Below are 15,798 nucleotides of genomic sequence, written 5' to 3'. Positions count from 1 at the left end.
CGAGTACATTCGAATTCGGGTCCGGGTCAAATTCGGATTCGGCCGTGATCACGACCATAGAATTCAATTCAAATTCGAATTCAAATCGTGATCGGTAATTGAATTCGGGTAATAGTCGTGATCACGAATTTGGATGGCCTTAAAGGATATTTTTTTTAAAGGGAAATCACAATTAAATAGGTGTAATTTAAAAAAAAACTAATTTGATGGAAAACTTTTTTTCTGCTTTGCTTGTTTATTCTTCTTCACCGTCTTCACCTTCTTCTTTTTCTTCTCTCCATCTTTTTCTTCACTGTTTTCTTTTTCTGTTTTACCCGTCTTCTTTCTCATCGCCATCATCTTCATCATCTTCTTCACTGGCACCTGGTTCTTCTTCTTCTTCTTCACCTGGTTCTTCTTCTTCACCTAGTTCTTCTTCTTCTTCTGGTTTATCCTCACTTGTTTTTCATCTTCTTCTTCTTCCCCTGGTTCTTCTTCGTCTTCTTCTTCATCATCTGATTCTTCTTCTTCTTCTTCATCTTCTCGTTCTTCTTCATCTTGTTCTTCTTCTTCTTCTGTTTCTTCTTCTTTTTCTTCACCTGGTTCTTCTTCTTCTTCACCTGGTTCTTCTTCTTTCCCTGGTTCTTCTTATTCTTCTTCTTCTTCTTCACCTGGTTATTCTTCTTCTTCACCTGGTTATTCTTCTTCTTATTCTTCTTCTTCACCACCATTTTTTTTGTGTTCATATTCTTCCTCTTGTACCCAACTTAATGTTTTTTACCTTACAGAACTCAAGTGTTGTAATTTCTTTTCTTTAGCAGCATAGCAAAATTTGTGGAATAATAGCTAGTGGCGCATGGCAGCAGTGCATAATTCTGTGGACCCTGGCGGAGGGAACACAGACAGCAGGAGGTTAAATGCAGCAGGAGGAGGAGTGACATGTAGCAGCAGGCAATGTAACAGGACATGGCACCTAGCGTTGGTGCCACGGCTGTAATAATAAACACCATACAGCAGGAGGCTCCAGACAGCAGTCATGAAGCCCAAATTGTGTCCAATACACAAATGGGACAGCACAGTTTTCAACCCAGACACCTTAGAAATATATATATTTTTAACAACAAAATGTAGCTATTGTAGTGGCGTAATAGCTAGTGGCTCATGGCAGCAGCACATAATTCTGTGGACCCTGTCGGTGGGAACACAGACAGCAGGAGGTTAAATACAGCAGGAGGAGGAGGAATGACATGTGGCAGCAGGCAATGTAACGGGCCATGGCACCTAGCATTGGTACCATGTCTGTAAATAAACACCAACAGCAGGAGGTTCCAGACAGCAGTCATGAAGCCTACATTGTGTCCAATACACAACTGGGACAGCACAGTTTTAAACCCAGATACCTCAGAAATATATATATATTTTACAACAAAATGTAGCTATTGTAGTGGCGTAATAGCTAGTGGCGCATGGCAGCAGTGCATAATTCTGTGGACCATGGCGGTGGGAATACAGACAGCAGGAGGTTAAATACAGCAGGAGGAGGAGGAGGAGTGACATGTGGCAGCAGGCAATGTAACGGGCCATGGCACCTAGCATTGGTACCACGGCTGTAATAATAAACACCATACAGCAGGAAGTTCCGGACAGCAGACGTGAAGTCCACATTGTGTCCAATACACAACTGGGACAGCACAGCTTTCAACTCAGACACCTCAGAAATATTTTTTTTTTAAAACAAAAAATGTAGCTATTGTAGTGGCGTAATAGCTAGTGGCGCATGGCAGCAGCACAAAATTCTGTGGACCCTGGTGGTGGGAACACAGACAGCAGGAGGTTAAATACAGCAGCAGCAGGAGGAGGAGTGACGTTTGGCAGCAGGCAATGTAACGGGCCATGGTCCCTAGCGTTGGTACAACGGCTGTAATAATAAACACCATACAGCAGGAGGTTCCGGACAGCAGTCGTGTAGTAGTCGATAACTAACTCGTTTGACAGTCAGACACTGACAATAAAAGTCTGTCATACATGGACGCAATCAATAGGGTCGGGCAGATGACAGTCACAGATCACAACAGATGCTGGCCTGGCCTAGTGGCCTGTGAAGTAACTATTACACAGTAGTAGTGATAGTGAAGCATGTGGCACTAAATAAACTCACAGACTATAGCAGTACAAATTAAGTACACTAGTACGCAGGTAACAACTACTAATAACTATAATCCCTAGCAGTAGTGTATACAGTAGTCTATAACTAAGTTGTATGACAGACAGTGAGTGACAATAAAAGTCTGTCACACACGGATGCAATCAATAGGGTCGGGCAGATGACAGTCACAGATCACAACAGATGCTGGCCTGAAAAGTAACTAACAGAGTACTGAAGCTAATAAACTCACAGACTAACAGTACAAATTAAGTAAACTAGTACTAGTACACAACTAACTATAATCCCTAACTTACCTAAGCTAGTAGGCTAAGGCTACCTAGGCTAGCAGGCCCTAGCCTGCACACAGACCTAACACTAGCCTAGCACAGTATACAGTACACTACACTAGCTGACTGAACTATAACAATCAAATCACTAACTAACTATAAAACAATAAAATCAATGTGTGTAGAATGTATGTAGGAGGTAAAACACTAGGTTTAACAGTTGAAAAGCACTTGCTAAAACACGCAGCAGCACTGGAGATGCTCTCAGTACCGCAGAGTCACACAGCAAGGACGGGCTCCCTAAGATGGCCGCCACCTTATATATAGGAGGGGAGGGCCAGGCTCCTCTCCTCTGGTTGGTTGCTAGGGCCTTCTGATTTGCCCAATGACATCATCCCCTGGATACCGAAGCCAAATTAGTGATCACACGTTAACACCCGTGATCACGGTCGAATTTGAGAGTGACTATTCGGGTACATTTGACTTCGAATTCGGGAGCAATATCATTCTTCGAATTTGAGTTCGGCAATAGTGAAAATCTACCCATGATCACGGGTAAATTCAAATTCGTGATCTCTGGCGAGCAACCCTGATGGCTAGTAAGAATGAAGCAGTAGGTTAGTGCATGGCACATCCCCCAAACGAAAAATAGGTGTCTAGTCCTTCAGTAAACCAAATAGGTGGAAGCATGCCCTTTAAATTACAAATTGGAAAAAACAAATTACAAATTGGAAGTAGTACGCATTTATCCTGTATATCAAGGGTCCCCAAACTTTTTCGGTCAAGGGCCAGGTCAACATACTTCAGAACACACATAAAATGATGTTGAAAAACATTACATTGAATCTAGGTATTGATTACCCCCAGTCATGCCTGGAGGAGAACTCCCAGCAGCAGCCATTCAGTCATGCAGCGCCAAAGAGCGTCTTTGTGTGCCTGACAGTGAAGCGTACCCAGGTGACAACCTGCCGTCCAGTTGGACAGCAGTGTCACCTGATTCAGAATTGGATTGGAAGCCAGCGAATGACTGCTTACTGGCTTCTACAGTATGTGGATGGGTGATGCCAGAACTGCTATTCTGTATGCGGGCAGCTGATATTTAAAAGGTACACTGGTCCGCTTCTATAATTTATAGATTTTGTGTTTGAGGGGCCAGTGAAAAAGCCTCGGCGGGCCGCATTCAGCCTTAGTTTGAGGACTACTGCTGTATATTATAATTAGGCAACATGCATGTCTCCAGTAAGACCGGATGCCTGTGAAAGAACCCAGCAGCAGATAGTGTGCCATGATAGATCCTGATAAAAGAAAACCGAACACACACACAACAGACCTACAGTTACAGGTTATCCCTAAAACAAACCTCCAGTAACAGTCAGTCCCACATGACAGACTTCAGATATAGATAGGACTGCCTGGTCTGCATGTTTAGTGTCCATCTGTAACTGGTACCCAAGGATAACTGTTACTCCTAGAGAGGCACGGTATTTAACCTAAGGAAGGGCCAATCAACCATCCAATAATTTTATCAAATTGGAGTAGAATTTGTGCCACAACATAGCTTTTGATCAATTTCTGAAAGAAATTGTTCAAAAGGACTGATCGAGCATGATGGAAAATCTTGTTCACAAGTGAGCGCCTGTTCCACATGACACTGGCACATGTAGCAATGTCACTACATGCACCAGCGTTACTTGGAATCTTCAATACTGCACACGGGCATGTGGGGGCACATATACACTGGGGGGGGGGAGCAGCGGTGGTGCTAGGATGATTTCAAATAACTTTTGTGCTGATATGTATTGGAAATCGGTGTGTAGTGTGTGGGCAGGAAATAGATCACTCTTTGATCAGATTCAATCACAGAGGGATCTATCTAATGGTCGATCTTTTGGAAGATTAATGACTAATGCATGGCCAATTGGCAACCTTTAGAACTACTTGTCTTTATTGCTGTGTCTCAGTTCCATTACCAGGGTTCATGTAAAGCCACAAAGCGCAATGGAGGTACCAGGGACAAGAAGTGAAAGAACATTTCTAGAATGAAACAAAAAAACGCCAAACATTGAGGCATTGGGCTTCATATTTTTATAACTGCATGTATATGAAATGCATTTTTATAAAACAACAAACCTGAACTAGGGGCTTAACGTGAAAAATGTGTGTTTTGTATTGTCATTTTCCACCATGAAATGGATTCTATGGAATGCACATTTAAAAGGTTTGGGTTTTTTTCTCACTGTAAATGGCCACATGCTTGACCAGTAATAGCAGTTTGACCTGAATGAACTTTATGAATTTGGCCCAATATCTAAAGTCATGTATTACAACACAGCGTATAATTACAGATCATCTCAGTGCATTGGACTTCATAAGGGAAGGATGTGAGTGATACACACAAGTGTACACTTTCTTGTAGGGATGGTGTAAATATTTCCCTCATCACCTCTATGTCTTGCAGCTGCGTTACATAGAAAACATTTTTTGCAAACAGCTGTGAGGGATCCAAAGGCCCATTTAAAATGATAACTGACAAACTTAACATACTCTTCCCAAGCCTTTCAAGCACATTTTCATTCTATAAAGTGATTTCAGTATGTCCAACTTTCATCGGTTTTAAAAGGATCTGCAAAAGTACATGCAAGTAAAGTGGAACAGAACATGTTAACGGATGAATATTACCACCATCATTTAAAACCTACTTAAAGAGTAACTGGGAAGGGGCAAAAATAAATCAATACATTGCAAAGTGAGAAGTTAAAAAAATAGAAGAGAGATAAAGAAATGATAGTCACCATGTAATTTGTACATATTGTTTGATCCACAATCACCCCACACATAATCATCTTTACTACTGGCAGACATGAAAAAAAAACAGACAGCATCAACTGCTTTATTTAAAACCCCACCCCCTAACAATGCGATAGGCTAGAAGGTTTTTTTTCTATAGGTACAGTATATAAATATGCAGAAGAGATACTGCTTACTTGGCAGTTGGAAACAGCTGTTATTTCTTGCAATGCAACAAGACTCACAGACAGCAAACTGTCAGGACCTAGGTGCTGACATCACACTGTGGGAGGGACTTCACCAAAATTTCAGCCATACAGACCCCCTTGATGATCTTTTGAGAAAAGGTAAAGTTTTCTAATGGGAAAGGGGGTATCAGTTATTGATTGTGATGAAGTTCAAACCTTGGTTAGTTTCTCTTTAAGTTCATTTTCTTCTTATTGGAACGCAGTCATGCGGGGACAGGGCGGGGATATCAGAGAAAACACGTCATGTCACCACATAACATTGATTGCGATATATGGAATCCACGTCTCTTTTTTTTATATAAGAGCTAGATTAGTTTGTTTTTAGTTGCTGTTATATCTGTGCCTTTAATTTGCTAAAAATCCCTTTTCTGCATCCCTGCATAGGCCAGCTGTTTATTACTTTTGGAGGACTTTCCATTTTCATCCTCAGTATAAATACTGTATGCATTTCTATATCACAAATACATTCTATTTACTCTACACAATCCATCAAACATTCCTACCTTTCCCTCAACAAGGCTCATATTATAATGTCTTCTGAACATACTACATTATAATGTCTCCTGAACACATTATAATGTCTCCTTAACAGTTTTGGAGGAAGATAATTAATCTCCCAAGCAGTTTTTTGGATGCAGTTTGCCAACAGTGCACCAAAAGACTATAAAAACAAGGGGGACATACAAATTTCATACAGATTGTCTTCCTGCTCAAAATCAACAAGGAGGATGAATGCTAACTACTTAAGCCTGGTACACACCTTCAGTTTAGATTGGCCAATATCTGGCCAATTTTAACACCTCAATGTCATATAAGGGCCAACTGATAGTAAATAATACTATGAGTAGATTGTGTAGGTAAGCTCTTATACTACATGGAGATGGTAAAATTGGTCAGTGATTGACTAATCAAAATTGAATGCGTGTGCCAGGCTTTAATTACCATGCCACTCTTAAACAGTCACAATTTAATGTGTGCTGGACTGGTGCCATAACCATGAACTAATCCTGTTCTGTTGCAAGAGACATTTTGTAATAGGTCATATACACAGATACAGAATACTGCTGCCAGAAAGTTAACCAACCAACCCCATCATTGCCACATAACACCAGTCCTGCATTCCCTTCACTGGCTACCTATAAAATGGAGGATCCTATTCAAGATCGGCCTGCTGACATTTAAATCCCTACATTATCTGGGCTGTAGATACATGAAAGAAATGTTGCAGCGGCATAGAAATCCCTGCAATCTCAGATCCACAGGTTCTAATAACCTAGTCATACCCAAAGTCTACCTGAAAACTTTAAGCCCCAGAGCCTTCTGTCATGCCGCTCCTATACGGAACTCCTTACCTCAGCAGATCAGGACTAGAGATGGCCCAAACGGTTCGCCCGCGAACAGTTCCAGGCGAACTTTAGGTGGTTCGCGTTCGCCGGCGAAGGTGAACTTTTGCGGAATTTCGATTTGCCCCCATAATGCTCCATTAAGAAAAACTTTGACCCTCTACATCACAGTCAGCAGGCACATTGTTGCCAATCAGACTGCAATCACTCCTGGAGCCCCCCCCCCCCCCCCCCCCCTTATAAAAGGCCAGGTTCTCCTGCCGTTTTACTTACTCGTCTGCCTACAGTAATTAGTTAAGAGACAGCTGCTGACAGACTCTGCTAGGGAAAGCTTAGTTAGTCTCTTGTAGGCTTGTTACCTTGCTCCTGGATGATTGTTATTCCTTATATTGCACCCCCACAGCTCCCTCACTCCTCCCCCTCCAGAGGAGGAGGGTCTTGTCTTCCAGGGAATTGTAGGATTTCAAAAGCCAGCTTACATACCTTGGCCAGGAATTGAACCCAGGTCTTAGTGCTTGGTAAGCAACTCTCTTCACCACTATACCACCACCAACACTACATGCTGAAGCCAGCCTAGCATGTACCATTATGATATATCCAAGAGAAAAATGAGCTTGCTTAGGGATTTGTAGGATTTCAAAAGCCAACTCACATACATTGGCCAGGAATTGAACCCAGGCCTACCACGAGGTAGGCTGCTATCCTAACCATTATACCACCAATACAACACACTACAATGCTACATGCTGAAGCCAGCCTAGCATGTACCATTATGATATATCCAAGAGAAAAATTAGCTTGCTTAGGGATTTGTAGGATTTCAAAAGCCAACTCACATGCATTGGCCAGGAATTGAACCCAGGCCTAACGCGTGGTAGGCTGCTATCCTAACCATTATACCATCAACACAACACACTACAATGCTGCATGCTGAAGCCAGCCTAGCATGTACCATTATGATATATCCAAGAGAAAAATGAGCTTGCTTAGGGATTTGTAGGATTTCAAAAGCCAACTCACATGCATTGGCCAGGAATTGAACCCAGGTCTGCCGCGTGGTAAGCTGCTATCCTAACCATTATACTACCAACAAAACATACTACAATGCTACATGCTGAAGGCAGCCTAGCATGTACCATTATGATATATCCAAGAGAAAAATTAGCTATCTTAGGGATTTGTTGGATTTCAAAACCCAACTCACATACGTTGGCCAGGAATTGAACACAGACCTACCACGTGGTAGGCTGCTATCCACACCATTATGCCACCAACACTACATGCTGAAACTTCTTGGAGCAGACTTACTTCCTTCCTCCAAAAGACACACATACATCCCCATAAAATCATTCAACCGAAACTGCGTGCACAGGCTTTGTGGTACACAGTCTCTGTGGCACAATTGGTTAGCGTGTTTGGCTGTTAACTGAGAGGTTGGTGGTTCAAGCCCACCCAAGCATGGCCTTGCCTTTTGTGTTCAGCAGTTGTCCCAAGAGAACCCCAGATAGCCATGTAGATTCATCTCTCTCTCTCTCTCTAGTAGGGATGGTTACAGCTTTCCGCGGAATTGTATTTTCCGCAATTTTTGGGCGGAAATTGGTTATTCCATTCCGTTTGGTTGGAATGGAATTGCTTTTTCAATCCGGCAGAATTTCGAAATTGCCTGTGAAATTCTGCCGGTATCCGTTGATGGTTTTAAGTTGGAAATTCACTTCAATGGCATCAAGTCCTAGAGAGAGAGAGAGAGAGAGAGAGCTCATTTTTCTCTTAGGTATATCACAATGGTACATGCTCGGTTGGCTTCAGAAGGTAGTGTGTTGTGTTGGTGGTATAATGGTTAGAATAGCAGCCTACCACGCGTTAGGCCTGGGTTCAATTCCTGGCCAATGCATGTGAGTTGGCTTTTGAAATCCTACAAATCCCTAAGCAAGCTCATGTTTGTCTTGGATATATCATAATGGTACATGCTAGGCTGGCTTCAGCATGTAGCATTGTAGTGTGTTGTGTTGGTGGTATAATGGTTAGGATAGCAGCCTACCACGCGTTAGGCCTGGGTTCAATTCCTGGCCAATGCATGTGAGTTGGCTTTTGAAATCCTACAAATCCCTAAGCAAGCTCATTTTTCTCTTGGATATATCATAATGGTACATGCTAGGCTGGCTTCAGCATGTAGTGTTGGTGGTGGTATAGTGGTGAAGAGAATTGCCTACCAAGCACTAAGACCTGGGTTCAATTCCCGACCAAGGTATGTAAGCTGGCTTTTGAAATCCTACAATTCCCTGGAAGACAAGACCTTCCTCTGGAGGAGGAGGAGGGAGGATTACATTTCCTGATGTTGTAAAGTAGTGTAGGCCTGAAATTGAACATCAAATGAGATTTCTGACCTTAAAACACTAATCTGTGTAAAATCTAGATTTTTTTCTGGCACTTTTGATGTCTATTCCACTCAACCATGTCTTCCTCCAGGTATTAGACCCCTTGAAACATCGTTTCCATAATTTTTCTAGCCAGTATAATTTTTTCTAAATATGAAGTTCACCTCTCCATTGAAGTCTATTGTGGTTCGCGAAAGTTTGGTCGAACTGAACTTTCGCAGTAGGTTAGCGAACCGGGTTCGCTTACCTAAAATCGGAGGTTCGGGCCATCTCTAATCAGGACAGCTCCATTCCTGGCTGTGTTCAAATCCAGACTGAAAACCCACCTGTTCAGTTAGGCATTTGCAGAATTACACTTTGTTGTGTTAATAATTCATCCTACTACCAATTACTGAATCTGAGAGAGCCTAGAGGAGCAAAGCGCTACATAAATGTTATTGTTGTTATTGTTATATATATAGTCCAGCAAAGATGAACATTTATGAGCATAGGTCATTTAGGCAAAGGCTTGAGGCACTATCTAGTGTACCAGGCATGGTACCGCACCCTCTGCTCTGTCAGATGGCTTTCATCTGAGGTTGTCCCACTTCTTCAATCCATAGGCCGGTTAGCCCCACCCCTAAAGCTTCTTGCCCCTGTATGTGTGAACTAAGATCTGCTGGAAATAGAGGAAATAAGAGAACAGGCTCATCCTTCCCTCACCTGTTTCTATACTGCGTGTGTTTGTGGGCATGTGCGCACATGCTTATATGTGTGTACAATGTAATAGATCTCATTTGTTTGTAGCCCGCAGCATGATAGCCATTATATGCGGCAGGCTTGAGGCTCAGAAGAAGGATGATTAGTGGCAGTGTAAGTAGGAGGAGATGGAAGTATACTTCTAGCATGCTCCAGCTGCCATGTCTGCAGGGGCAACCAAGGCAATATTATAATGGTGAGCATTGTAACTAAAGGAACTAGAACTAGGAGTAGGTATCTGAAGCCCCTAAAAGAAATTCCTAAACTATACAAGGCACTAAAGAAAGAGGCACATGATTACACATTTAATGCCCAGAGTCCTTAGAAAGGCCTTTTGGTTGGGCTGTAATGTAAAGATATAGGCCTCCAGTGCACATTGAGTTTGTTCATTCCAAAACGCACTTTCTTACTCACTTGAAAAATCATTATTAAGGACTGGATTTGTTAATGTTACTGACCTAGGACCACTTGTTCCACGGTCTTGACTCAGACACCACTTATGCCAGAAGATCAACATGGCTGCCAGGCACCTGGCATTGATTAAAAGGAAATAAATATGGTAACCTCCATATCCCACTCACCTCAGGTGACTGTTCCTTACTTCTTGGACCCCTATAGCATGGCCTTTAAAGCTTTGCCTCAAATACAGCCATGTGTGCAATATGTAACATATGAATTCACTACTGCATGGTGGTGACTGGTCTATCTCTTTTAGTCTCTGCTTAATCATTACACATAAACAAAAGATTAAATAAAACTACCAACCTTTTATGATCTCTTGCAGTGCCAAGTCCAGTTTCCTATTTATATGATTTGCATGTGCTACTTTAGGCAACCTCTACATGACTGGCCAAAATGCCTTACAATATCAGCCTGAGTTTGGACACCTTTTCTCTAGCCTGAGCATTTGAGTGTAGGACCTTGGCTTTGAAATGATATTTAGACATATGACAAATTAGCAAATGGACCATGTTACAAAGCTTTGATCTGTGTAATATTTTTCTTCTCAGCTCAGAGTAAAGTCACAGGCCCAAGTGATCCTTAGTTCATTAGCAATCCTTTAGTGGTTTCCAACAATTACAGCTCTCAGGCAAGCTCGTTCCATTTGGTACCAGTGTGACTTGGGAAATAAATCTCTGACTAATGACTTGTTAAAAAGAGTTGACAGTATGTTGCAATTTGTTATAATTGAAGCTCAACCTCATCAGCTGTTTGAAGCCATGAAATGTTTTCAAACACTACACTGGTTTAAATTAATGGCACAAAAATATTCAGAAGCAACATCTGTCAGATTTGAAACTAATAACTGTGTTATCTTCTTATGTGAAAATGACATTTCATCATGATTTTGAAAGCAATGTGAGTCTCTTGAATGCATTTTCTTCTCTTTAAAGGCTTTTTCTGTATACAGAGTTTATACAGTGCCATGTAGGAAATATCAATAACAACAGACAGACTGTTTGGACATGAAAATAAAAGTATCTTACAGAATAGTAATAATAACAAATTTGTTTAATCCATCAGAAATCAAGCTACATTTCCGTTAAAGAGAATATGACTAAAAACGTCTAAATTATAATAAATAATGGACTATATGATAATAATAATTATAATACAGGCATTTAGGTTACACTAATTTGTCAAATAATCAAGCATATAATGGTTTATTTAGCTCTAGACAAATGGCTAGGGTACACAAATAAAAGTATCTCAGAAAAAAAGCAAAATCTGTGCACTTCCTCTATTGGAAAACAATCTATGTGCATTATAAAGCAGAACATGATTAATAATGTATAAATGAATTACAATGTCGCCAATTTGCCAATTAATCAAGAGTTTACTGACTTTTATAAATGACTAGTAATTATGCCTGATCCATTAAGGGGCACCAGGCACTGCGCATGCGTGGTCATGTTTACAGCCCTGTGCACACATGCCTCGGCATCCATGGCACTGCGCATGCGCACTATGGCGATGGGCGTCACACATGGACATAGGTGGTCACAGACATCTGCAATTTTATTTGGTAAGATGCCTCCAAATTTAAATGATTCCACTCAGAGATGGATTAACTTCTTGCCAACCTATCCACGCCAATTGCTGTTGAGCGGTCCTGGGGGAGCCGCTGCGTTCACACCAATTGGCATGGAGCGGTCTGCAAGAAGTCATGGGGGTGTGTTTTGCTGGGGATCGCATGTGCCGATGCGTGCGCATCTCCGCTTGAATGATGAAGCTCTGTCTATTTACATTGTACGGAGCTGCGATCTACGGCAGCACTGTACTGGGGATAGCCATGTCACTCGGCTGTCCCCCTGGGAGGCTCAGGAGCGATCAGCTCTCATAGGCTGGTGGGGGGAGGGCAGGGGAGAAAAATCAATAAAAAATAGCTATATTTATTTAAAAAAAAACCTCAAATAAATAAATAAAAAATAAACAAGGCAGCAGTGATCAGAGCCCTCCAACAGAAAGCTCTGTTGGTAGGCAGAAAAGTGTGTGTGTGGGGGGGGGGGAATCACTTAAAGTCCTTAAAGCTGCAGTGGCCTGAATCGTAAAATATAGCCTGGTCACTAGGGGGGTGTAAGCCTGTGGTCCTGAAGTGGTTAAGATGTAATGGGGCCCTAGACAAGGTATTAGATTTGGGGGCCCCTTGTTGTCCTATTGGTATGCTTAAGTGGAGAGAGATCAAAGAAGGTGGCAGGTGGGCCCCTTGGCACTCACTAGGTCCCAAGCACCTGCCTAGGTTGCCTGGTGGATGATCCTAAAAAAATGGATGCATGATACATGAATGTACAAACACTAGCATAATAAACATATGTAAACATATGTAATCTTTTTCTTTTAGAGGTTTTACATGTTGTTCATTGAGCAGCAGGCCCACAAATGCAGTAACAATTCCTGTAGCAGTTACAGTAGTAGTCCACTCATATGGATGGCAGATTTACTAAAGTGAAGTGCAAAGTGCAGCTATCCTAGGTGATTCACTGTCTCTCCAGTTTGTGAAGGTCCTTGCTTGACTAATCTGCTTCAGGTCAGACCTGAAGAAGGCGTGGCTAAGCGCCGAAACGCGTTGTGACGTCAGACGGCTTGCTGAGAGGATTGTGAGCCGGCGGTTGTCCCTCTCTCCACCTGCCTCACCACTCGCACGGACCCTGTCAGCCCTGGCCAGACGCAGGACATTGAGGGGCCTCGCTGGTGGCCTCCCAAATGTGCAATACTTGCACATATACTGTAAGTGCATTGATGTTATGCGTGTGATTTTATTAAAGTGTTAACGCACCATCTTTTGTCCCTTTGTATTTAGTATTAGGTTGCCTGAGGTGATCCTCTCCCTCCCCAATATTAGGTAGCCCGAAGTGCCCCTTTTTTAGTATTAGGTAGAAAGAGCAGTCACCTCCCCAACAGTTTAGAAAGCCAGAGGTGACCCCTATTTGTATTAGGTAGCCAGAGCAGCCCCCAAGTATTAGGAAGTCAGAGGTGCCCCCTACTAGGTAGCTAGAGGTATCTTAGGGTATCTTCTTTTAGTATAAGATAGCCAGAGGTACTCCCTCTTAACATTAGGTAGCCAGAGCAGTGTCCACCCCACCCCTGTATATTAAGTATGCAGAGCAAACCCCCCATAATAGGTAGTAGAAACCACCCTCCCAGTATCAGGTAGACAGGGAAGCCCCCCCCCCCCCACACACACACACACACACACTGTTGGGCAGCAAGAACAGCCCCCCCCCCCCCCCCAGTATTAAGTAGACAGAACAGTCCCCTAGTATTAGGTATCCAGTATATTCCCCCTCTTCCCCTGTATTACATAACCAGAGCATCCCCCATTGTTAGGCATGCAGAGCAGACACCCAGTATTATGCATCCAGAGCAGACTCCCAGTATTATGTATCCAGAGCAGACCCCCAGTATTATGTATCCATAGCAGACCCCCAGGTAACCAGAACAGTGTGCATATACAGGTACATACGTGTGGTCTTAATTCAGCTTTCAAAGTATGTGCCTCTAAACATTGTAATATTAAATGCACTTCCTTATCTATCTTGGCAAAAAAAAGTAGTCCATTTTTAAAAAATGTAGTAAATAAGTAAATAATAACAATAATTGAATTCAACAGAGACAGAACATTGCTCCACACAGTTTAAATATAAATGTATTGTTAGAACTGCTTCAGTAGTCATAAGATGCATTCATCTACAGTTTACAGATATGGATACAACATCTACATTTTACTTATCATTCAGAAAGATCAGTGGTTATCAGAATCCTTTATGGAGACTAGACATGTATTTCTTTTTCATATTATTGTCATTGCTTCAGCGTTTGCCCAGACCATAAGCTGTTAGACCACCTTGTGCACTGGAATAATTCCAATTGGATTTGTGGTTATAAGTTAACAATATAAAGACAAAGGCCCATTGATTGCTATCAAGAACAATTCTCCAGGCAATATCTTACTTCATATTTTCCAAATATCCATCAGCTTTGGGGTTGTATGCTGGTGATTAAGGGGAAATTAATGTATCTATTCATTGTTCAGTTGAAACAGCAATGTGTTTCTGTTGGAAACTTTTACAGCATGTCTGTAAGATATTATACTAAAACGCTATTAAAAAGAATATGTCAGCATGGCATATTTCAAAATAACTGTAAAACTAATTTGTGGGCCGTTGATCATGACACTTTTTTACAGTTTAGTGTAGAAATCTGTTCTGGTTCCTTATTAGAAATTACTAAAGAAAGTTAAAGATAACTAAATGAAGATTCAAATTACTGTGCTAAAGATGTATAAGGATTATGCAGGTCTGTCTTCCTTTTATTCTCACATAAAGATGAGTAAATCACTATGGTGCGGATTCAGTAATCAGCAGTAAAGTTACAATTTTACTGGTGTTTGTGCAGGGTACATAATGGTGTTGCGTATATAGTGCAACTCATGTTATGTAACAAGCATTATAGAAGCATCATTCGCATTACGTTCATGACCCAAGCTGCACAATTTGCTTTAAAGGATACCAGAGCTGAATAAAAAAGTAAAAACGGGGGGAGCTGGCATGTATATGAAGTAGTCCTCATTCCCACCCCGTTCTCCTCCGACCCACCATCATTGCACAAATGCCCTCTACATCCACTTCCTGGTTGGCTGGGTTGGTCATTAGTGCACAGGCGCTGGCTCAGCTGCATGCATCCTTGATCACCCACCCATGGCCAGGAGCACTTTTTTCATGCACATGATGTCACAACTACGTCATGCGCACACACAGATTGCTCCCGGTTACGGGTGCGCGATCAAGGACCCGCTCAGCCTGGCCAGTGTCTGTGCACTAATGCCAGACCCGACCAACCAGGAAGTGGCTGAAGGGGGCATTTACGCAATGAAGGAGGGGGATGGAGGAGAACAGGGGGGGAGCAGTGTGCATGATGACTACTTCGTAAACATGCCTGCTCTCCCCGTTTTACTTTTTCATTCAGCTCTGGTATCCTTTAAGTCCATTACATGCTCTGAGTACTCTGAGCAAATCCCAGTCAAATAAAAATGTGCACATAGCGTGCATAGATTTTAATGCTGGTTAGTAAACTTTACCTTATGTCAGCATCTACATGGCCTTGAAGGTATAAGCATGACTTTTATTAACACAAGGCATAAAAAACATAAATCAAAAAAGATAGAACCTGGAATGCAGTCCCTAAACATGCACTGGAAGCCAAATGCTTACAAGAATATCTGGGTTAAAGTGGGCCTATAGACCGCCAATTTATACCATGGGCCGGATTTAATTCCTGAGCTGGGGAATATCGGGGAACACTAGACGACATAAGTGATTATTTAAACATATGCTACAGTTGTACATAAGCTATTTAACTACATTGTTTTTAGCAATTCTTGATATAGCGCAATGT

Source organism: Hyperolius riggenbachi, chromosome 2 (genome assembly GCF_040937935.1).
Source record: "Hyperolius riggenbachi isolate aHypRig1 chromosome 2, aHypRig1.pri, whole genome shotgun sequence".
NCBI lineage: Eukaryota > Metazoa > Chordata > Amphibia > Anura > Hyperoliidae > Hyperolius > Hyperolius riggenbachi.
The sequence above is the reverse complement of the archived record's forward strand: the minus strand, read 5'-3'. Positions refer to the sequence as shown.